Raw genomic sequence first — 10,133 nt, forward strand, 5'->3', positions numbered from 1 at the left:
GTGTGTGTGTGTGGGGGGGGGGGTATGTGCAAGCCATGTTAGAGTCACGAAAAATGCACTTGCATATTTGTCAGTAGAGTCATCATCAATCATCATCATCATCATCGTTGTTTAACGTCTGCTTTCCATGCTGGCATGGGTTGGACAGATGGATGGACAGAAAGAGCAAAAGAGAGAAAAACAGAAGAGAGATTGTTGATTGTGGTGGTTTGCTGTGCTTGAGAAGACATATCAAACTAATTAAAATCATGGCTATCCATACATAGAGGCATGTCCTTTACAACCATGCTACCCATTCCCTCTCTCAGCTGAGAGGTCCTTGTCTTGTGGGCTTGTGGGCGCTGGTGACATATAAAATCACCCAGTACACTCTGCAACGTGGTTGACATTAAGAAGGACATCCAGCTGTTGAAGCCATGCCAAAACAGACATTTACAACCTGTCCAACCCATGCCAGCATTGAAAATGGATGTTAAATGATAATGATGAGGATGCTGATGAGGATGCTGATGATGACGACGATGATGATGATGGTGGTGGTTGTGGTGGTGGTGAGTAATCCAACTGATAAATCTAATTTCTAAGATAAGCCAATGAAGGAGTATCTATTCATTTGCTTGACTTGCTAGAAACCATCCCTCAGGTCACCTGGGATGGTCATGGCTTAAATGATCAGTTAAGACTGACCAGAAACTAAACAACTACAAGAGCAACAACAACTTCAATTTATTGATTAATAAGACTTGTTGATGCTTGAGTTGATTTGTTTCCTGGTATTATTAATGATTAATTGTTCAGGTGGTGTTCTGGAAGAATCCTTAGCATGCTGGACAAAATGCTTAGCAGCATTTGGACCCCAGTCTTTACATTCTGAGATCAAATTCTGCCAAGGCTGACTTTGCCTTTCGTTCTTTCGGGGTCAATTAGATAAGTACCAGTTGTGTATTGAGGTTGATATAATCAACTTATCCCTCCCTCAAAATTCCAAGCCTTGTGTCTATAGTAGAAAGGATCATCATCATTATTATTATTATTATTATTATTATTATTATTATTATTATTATTATTATTATTATTATTATTATTATTATAATTGAGTGAGAGAGCAGTGCATGCCATCAAAGTGACACTGGGGTACAAATATACAAAGCCCAATATACCCATCATGACTACCCGTCTGATAAGGGTACACCAGGCACATGCATCACAACCATATGTGCATGACATGGTGATCTCATATCAAAATAAACAGCGTATGACCTTGCAGGTGGGGCCCAATTAGAATTTTCTTCAGGTCAAGTAGCCCATCCCGCTCAAAAGGTCCCTGAATAAGGCTTGTTTAAGAATGTTGAATGAAACACCCATGTTCCCAGAGGTGAATTGTCCAAACTCTAAAGAATTCCTCTCAACACATGGTTATGATACTCCCCTACTACTTCTGCTCATTATCAGAGATGCACATATCGTCAGCCACCAAGGGACATGCTCAACTGGTTAAGGTCAAACAACTGACAAGCAAATCTGTGGTATTGAGCAGAATATTTGCTGTAGCCCATCTTTTATACAAAAACAAATTATTATTATTATTATTATTATTATTATTATTATTATTATTATTATTATTATTATCATTATTATTATTATTATTATTATTATTATTATTATTATTATCATAATTATTAAGGCAGTAAGCTGGCAGAATCATTAGCACATGGGGCAAAATGCTTCATGACATTTCATCTGTCTTTATTTTATGTTCTGAGTTCAAATTCTACAGAGGTTGACTTTGCCTTTCACTTTTTTGGGGTCAGTGAATTAAATACCAATCAAGCACTGGGTCAGTGTAATCAGCTAAGCCCCTGTACCAACATTTTAGGTCTTATGCCTAGAGTAGAAAGGATCATCATCATCATCATCATCATCATCATCATTATTATTTCTAAGGCGGGGAGCTGGCAGAATTAACATGCTGGATGAAATGCTTAGGTAAAATGCTTTGTGGCATTTTGTCCATCTTCACATTATGTGTTCAAATTCCACTGAGGTTGATTTTGCCTTTCATGCTTTCAGGGTTGATAAAATAAATACCAGTTGAGCTCTGGTGGGGATCAATGTAATTGACTGACCCCCTGCCCTGAACTTGCTGGGTTAGGACCAAAATTTGAAACCATGATTAATAATTAATAGTACCAGGATAAGGATTATTCTGATGTGAATCCAAGGGAGATAATCAATAATGAACCTTACCCATGAACAGAATTAAGCATAAAATATTTGGCATTAATGCATTATGTGGCTTTAAGCCATCAATTGAATGGTTAATGATCAAAGAAAATAAAGTAATGAGCACTTTATAAATTGGTCAAAATTGATTTGCATATTTGATATGAAGATGAAGTTGGCATTAAACAATTATGATATGATGAAATAAAATCAAATATTTCATTGAAATTGGTGGAAATCCAATCATAATTTCAAAAGAGTGAATTTATTTTATGACAAAATTTAGCATATTTTTTGTTACTAATTTTCTTTTCTTCTTTTCTGTTTTTTTTTCTTCTGTTTTACCCAGCGCAAAATATTTAAAATTAATTAGTTGTGAATTTAGTTTATTGTATCGCATAAAAAATTAATTTCATTTCATCACATGCGATTAATTTTATTCCATCGTATGAAATTACAATAATCCAACCAGACAACATTTAATTGGACCTCAATTAATTCCTCAAAGTGTAAAAACCAGCATACATTTACCATATTCCATTTTATTCAGCCACTGATATGGGCCGCTGTCATACTAGACTTAATAAAATCATTTCATGTCCACGTTTCCTACATACATTGAATAGGTACAACTGGATACAGTATCACTTATCTCAGTCTTATATCATCAGACCTGTTAGCTGAAAATTCTTAGGTTGGTCTTCACCACTTCTCACATCTTCTTTGGACATCTTAAGCCATGAGAACCTTTTCATCAAACTTTTGCACATTTTTCCCTGGCAGGACTTTTCCGTTTTTCATTGTTTTGACTTTTTACACTCCCTTTTCCCATTCCAGTATGGGCAATAACGATAATAATAATAATAATAATAATAATAATAATAATAATAATAATAATAATAATAATAATAATAATAATAATAATAATGATAATAATAATAATAATAATGATAATAATAATAATCAATTCCTATCATAGTAGGTGCATTAGGTAAAATAAAAAACTATTCAGACAAATACATAACAAAAACACCAGGACTTACAAATATATATAACATACAGAAAATTGCACTACTGGACACTGCACACATCCTACGCAAAACACTTTCAATACAGTAACCATAAGAGCATCACAGCAAACCACAGCACATACCCAAGGCGCACAGAGCTGCGCTCGGTAGTGAAGTGAAAGCACGTTATAAAAATAAAACTACTGAATAATAATAATGATAATAATAATAATAATAATAATAATAATAATAATAATATGTTCTTTACAACTGCTTGAACATCTTTGATTCTATGTCTGTTTTGTCAGGGTTGACCTTTGATTAAACAACAACACCAAAAATGTTTGTAATTAACATGGTAATAAGATTATATATATATATATTTATGTACACACATACATATATATGTATATATACAGGGTGCATAAGATATTTTAGGACAGATTTATGTTTATAAAAAACAGATATATAATAACAGATAATAACTTTATTTATCAAAAGGATAAAAATAGACCTTCTTTTCTGTAATGCTATTCCATAAAGCCACCTTCAGCTTCTAAATGACAACTGCTTCTATATGAGATCTAAATCATCTACAAGCGCGAATCAAGTGGTCCTGGTTCATTTTGGACATTACTCTCACTATAGCAGCATTCATAGAATCTTTGGTGCTATGGGCGTGTTCATTGACCTCTCTCTCTCAACAATGCTCTACATGTAATATACCAATAGATTGAGATCTGGGGAATTAGGAGGCCAAATGTTAGGGGTTATGTGATCATGAAAATTTTCAGCCATCTATTCCTGTGTCACTAGAGCCATGTGTTATAGTGCAGAGTCTTACTGAAACACATGTGGCCTTCCATTGCATACACTGTCTAACCAATGCTTAACAATTATTTCCAGGACCTCAATGTAGGCGGCAAAGTTAACTCTAAGGCCTTGCAGAAAGAAGTAAGGAGGCATCACATGTTCATTGCTGACAACCCCTAAAACCATGACAGTTGCAGGAAATTTTGTATGCATAACATCTGGAACTTTAGAAGGGTCTGCACATAACCATCTATCATTTCTTCTGTTAACTTTTTGATCTTGGTTGAAGTTTTTCTCTGCTGGATTTTTCAGTTTGTCTAAGAGCCTTTTAGTTCTGATGAATTGATTTTCTTTTGCTTTTTCTGACAAATTGACCTTTCCTTATAAATTCACCTGGATAAATTCAGGTGTTCTGATGGTTTCAGAGCGTTTAGAATACTTTTTATGCTTTGATACTGATGATACATTTCCATCTTCAGTCTCTAACTCATTACAAACTTTGTAGATGAAAGATTTGACAACTTTTAAAAATCGAGATATTTCTAAATCACTAGGTTCAGCCTTTATAACCACAATAACAGCTTGTCTCTTTATTTCTTGAGTAAGCTGAGGGTCTGTCGTTATTATTTTCGGAAACAAAGATTATACAGACTTAGCAAAAATATGCAGCAATGACCTAAAAATGGTATATCCTCAAATACTTTATGTACCCTGCATATGTATATATATCTGTATATATATAGACATGTATGCATGTATGTATATGCCTGTCTATGTATTTGTGTGTGTGTGTGTGTGCGTGCATGCGTGTGTGTGTGTGTGTGTGTGTGTGTGTGTGCTTGCGAAACTTGTAGAAGCATGGAACCAAACCAAACTGTTTCAAATAATGCATGTAACTCCTCCTAAATGTGTTGAGAGTCCTTTTCTTTTGGTTGTCCACTCACTCACACATACATACATACATACATACATACATACATACATACATACATACATACATACATACATACATTTACATATATATATATATATATTCCCTCTCTCTATATATACGTATGTACGTATAGATGTATGTATATATATCATTAGCATTTAAAAGGATATGACCAATGAGATTATAGGTAAGTTTTATATTTACTAAATTTTCTGTTTCACAGGAGTTGAAATTTTCAGTGCAAATAAGATGTGCGTGTGTGTCTTCATATGTGCTTGTTTACATATTTGCGTATGTTCATAGATATTTACACATGTTTGCATACATATGTGAACATACAGTTTTAATTATGCGTATATTCATGTGAATATGAGTGTTTTACATAAATCTGAGTGTGTGTGTGTGTGTGTGTGTGTGTGTGTGTGTGTGTTACAGCATAATTTTGTGTCAAATCTTACAAATAAACACCTTTCTTTGAATTGTGACACAAAAGAAATAGAAAAATATATAAATATAAATGAAGAATTTGTTTGAAAATATTAATATATTTCCTTCTACATTCTCCCACACAGTTTTTGAATGTATTCAACTAAATAATTGGTTCTGTTTGTCAGGAATTAGATTTGGCACATTGTTTATTCTAGTTAAAAACGCAGCTGTTCATTAGAAGAACTTTATATTCTAATTCTAATCTATATTACCATTTAACAATTCCATTGATTGGTCATCATTTAACAATGCTGTGATAGCTTAATCAATATACTCTTAGATGCTATCATAATTTACTCAATAAATTTGTCAGGAACTAAGGCAGAAATATGGAATTTAGTAAACAAACATCTTTAGAGATTTTGTTTAGATGAATTACATTTAAGAGTATGGAAACAAATAGTTAATGATAAAGTATTAGTGTTTGTATTGTTGTTGTTATGGGGATGGGCGTGGTAGTAATCATGGTAATGGTACTGGTGATGTAGTCCTCATTAACATTGTTCAAGAATATCTAGAAAAGGAGAGCAAATGAGAGAGAAAGAGAGAGCGAGAGAGCGAGAGAGAGAAAGAGAGAGAGAGAGAGTGAGTGAGAGAGAGAGATAGACTCAAAATCTCTTTCGATCAGTTCATATTTGTGACCATTTCTGTTTTGTTCCATATTTTTGGTTTAATATCCTAATAACATGGAAACATCTCAGAAATATAGGAATAACATTATTGCAGACTTTTAGCCCTAGGTCAAACAGAGTTGAGAAACCCCTTGATCAAAAGCATTTCTGCCATGACTTTTAATTTGCCTTCTGTTTTTTTAATGTTTTTTCACTGACCGTGTATCCATTTCTATATTATACAGTGTAAACTTAACTTATTTAAGATTTGAGGATCTTTCTAGAAGGTCAAATGGCAATGTAAAGCTTTCTCCTTTACTCATCTATTTACACACACACACACACACACACACACACACACACACACACGTGACATCACTTGTGTGACAGTAACACTCATTTACAACTATCTAGTGTTGTCAAGACAAAAAGACACAAACATACACACACACACACACACATACATACATACCTTTTCCCCTGACAAACTACTTACTCACAGCCTGTACGTCTAACTCTAGTTCACCATTTGCTGTATATACACATTTCAGGACTTCTTGTTTCTTCTCAGCACCACATCCAACCTATTAACTGGCCACAGATACCTTGCTTGAATAGCCACTAAGATTAGCAGTGAAAAAACCTATTGGAGAGACCAATTAACATACTAAGCACATTCCTGGCAATTGGTATACATTAATTACTGGAAGGGAAACTGTATTTCGTTTTGCAGCCATAATATTCTAACAACTATATTGAAGGTTTATAAGTCAATACCAAGTCCTACTTTGTGTATCGGTAATTCATTATTTTCATCTCGAAGGAAGTTTATCTCTGCAGATTTTCTACAGAATTTGGATCCACCACTGAAAGTTACAACATTTTGTATGTATATATATATATTATCATCATCATCATCATCATCATCATCATCATCATCGTTTAACGTCCGCTTTCCATGCTAGCATGGGTTGGACGATTTGACTGAGGACTGGTGAAACCGGATGGCAACACCAGGCTCCAATCTAAATTTGGCAGAGTTTCTACAGCTGGATGCCCTTCCTAACGCCAACCACTCAGATACATGCATACATATATATATATACATATGTATATATGTATATATATGGTGTTAGGAAGGGCATCCAGCTATAGAAACTCTGCCAGATCAGATTGGAGTCTGGTGCAGCCATCTGGTTCGTCAGTCCTCAGTCGAATCGTCCAACCCATGCTAGCATGGAAAGCGGCCGTTAAACGATGATGATGATGATGATGATGATGATGATGACAGATAGGAATTGAACCTGCATTGCACTTTTGGTGTCATTTTCTTTTTTTTATGCCTGAACCAGAAGTAAAAGGTCAGCCCTTTCACCTTTGTTACAGTCTCCAAGACTTGTGAGAGGTAGAGAATGGAATACTCTTATACCAGCGACCTGATCTAAATGCTTGTAACAGAATGGACTCTGTTAAAGGTAGCCATGGGCCATGTTGTAGCGTGAGAAGCTTGCAATCTCCTTGCAGCTCATCTTCATTCATGAATTCATACAAACACACAGGATTTATTCCGATGAACGTTGACTTATTGTATCAACATCTGTTCTGTTGGCTGTTTCTACCTCTTCCCTTCTATTCCTCCATTCACTTCCAATTTTATCAGCCATGTCTCTCTCTCTCCCTCTCTCTCTCTCCCTCTCTCTCTCTCTCTCTCTGTCTCTCTCTCTGTCTCTCTCGCTCTCTCTCTCTCTTTCCCTCTCTCTCTCTTCAAGACACAGTTTGTCATTATGTTAAGATATTCATCATATTCCCAACTGAATCACTTGTGAAGATTCTTCAATTTTTTTCTGCCAGGGTTAAAGTACTTGATACAAGGTTGGGTATGATATTAGCTGTGTGTGTGTGTGTGTGTGTGTGTGTGTGTGTGTTATGTATAATTATATGTAAACACATTGTTTTTAAGACAAAGAAATAGATAGATGGATAGATAGGTAGACAGGTGGGTTGATTATATATGTAGAGAGTGAGCGTAAATGGATAGATAAATAGAGAGGTACATAGATAGATTGAGAGAGAAAGAGAGAGAGAGAGAAAGAGAGAGAGAGAGAGAGAGAGAGGGGGAAAGAGAGAGACTAAATAAGGATTAACAATACCAAATATATGTCTCAGAATATTTTTTATGACTTAAATATCACCTTAGACATGCGTGTATACACACACACACACATACACACTCACATAAACAAGAGCACATGAATACACACACAGACGAACAAAAGCACATGAATACACACACACACACACACACACACACATACAAGCATGCATATACACTCAAACAGTTTTTCACAAATGGATTATTATAATCAAATGTTTGTTTTAAAGTGATATAATATCAACATATATGTTTTCCGTCACTCTGTTTTGATGCCTAAAGAAAACCATTCTCTGTGTTTATTGGCTTTTTTTTTCTCCCTCGATTTGAGCTTACATTATTTGAATCCTCATATTAGCAAATTTATTACTAAGATAATGCATTGAGAATTTCCTGGTATTGTTAAAGGTTTTTGCTTTGAATCTGTCTTTAATTTCTTCTGTTTTTTGTTTTAATGTGCATGTTATGGTTCTATCATGATATGTTTTGTTTTATAATTTCATTTAGCCTTTTGTGTTTGTTTATTTTATAACATCCTTTTCTAGTGATTAAATTTCAGCATGAGATTGCAGAGGTTTTAGTACAAGAAAATCTTTTGCGATTTTCCCCCATCAATTATAAGTGATGGTAAAGAAATAAGAAATAAAGTATGGCAGGAAAAAATAGGTAAAATAATAAAAAACAAAAAAAACAAAAATGATTTTAAAAAAATGTCTATCAGAGTGAAAGATGTGTTCCACCAAAGAGATTAGAAAATAGCATTTAGCAAGCTTTCCTTATACATTAGTGAATGGAAATAAACTAATTCCTAACTGAAAAGTTATCTTGGAAATCCACAAGTGCGGGGTCAGTTGTAATGTTTTGGAATTAATTAAATTTTCAAAGCAATGTCTTATAAAAAAAAAATTTAATAAAATGTCACTTTGCTAATCTCTACAAGAGGCCAAGTTGCTAATGTGTATTTCAGTAGGTGCATACATTCAGTAACACATCGGTCAAAACCAATTCTAATTTAAAGGTGCAACATTAATTTGTTGATATGTGCTGGCGTGTTCTTCTTTATAATCTCATCTTATCTTCCTGCTTCATATTCTTAACTTCTCAGAGCATCTTGGAGTAGTTCTAACTACTTTATTCCAATAAGTAATATTTCATGAGATATACTAGACATATTAAGATACCTAGATACCTGAACTAAAAGTACATGTGTTGTCATTGTCATCATCATCATCATTTAACATTCATTTTCCATTCTGGGATGAGTTGGATTGTTTCACTGGATCCAATGAGCCACTAAATAGTCAGGCCCCATTGTCAGCTTCAGCATAGTTTCTATCATTGGATGCCCCACCTAATGCCAGATACTTTACAGTGTCTCTGGGTACCTTTTTTCCTGACACTAGCGATAGTCAGTTCTGCATAATTATAATAATCTTAGAAAAGCTATTTATTTTTCTACTTTGACCTATCTTATTTGTGGTGTGGTATTTTCTTTCATTACCTAAAAAGAAAATGTTATTTTCTTCATCACTAACCTAATGCTTCATAAGCTTCACATATCACTTCCATTTACCTACATGCAAAAGCCAATATTTATTGTTTTCATGGCCAGAGAAGACCTGTGATGTTCATGCTTTTTCAAGAGGCTTTAGGGGAATATGTGAAGAGAAATTCAAATTAATAACTCTACAGATGGTGCAGGCAAATGCTATACACGTCTGTCTGTCTGTCTATCTATCTATCTATCTATCTATCTATCTATCTATCTATCTATCTATCTACATACTTGCCTACCTACCTACCTACCTACCTACCTACCTACCTACCTACCTAACTACCTACCTACCTACTTACCTACCTACCTACCGACCTACTATATATATATATATATATATATATAT

The sequence above is a fragment of the Octopus bimaculoides genome, chromosome 8 (genome assembly GCF_001194135.2).
Source record: "Octopus bimaculoides isolate UCB-OBI-ISO-001 chromosome 8, ASM119413v2, whole genome shotgun sequence".
Lineage (NCBI taxonomy): Eukaryota > Metazoa > Mollusca > Cephalopoda > Octopoda > Octopodidae > Octopus > Octopus bimaculoides.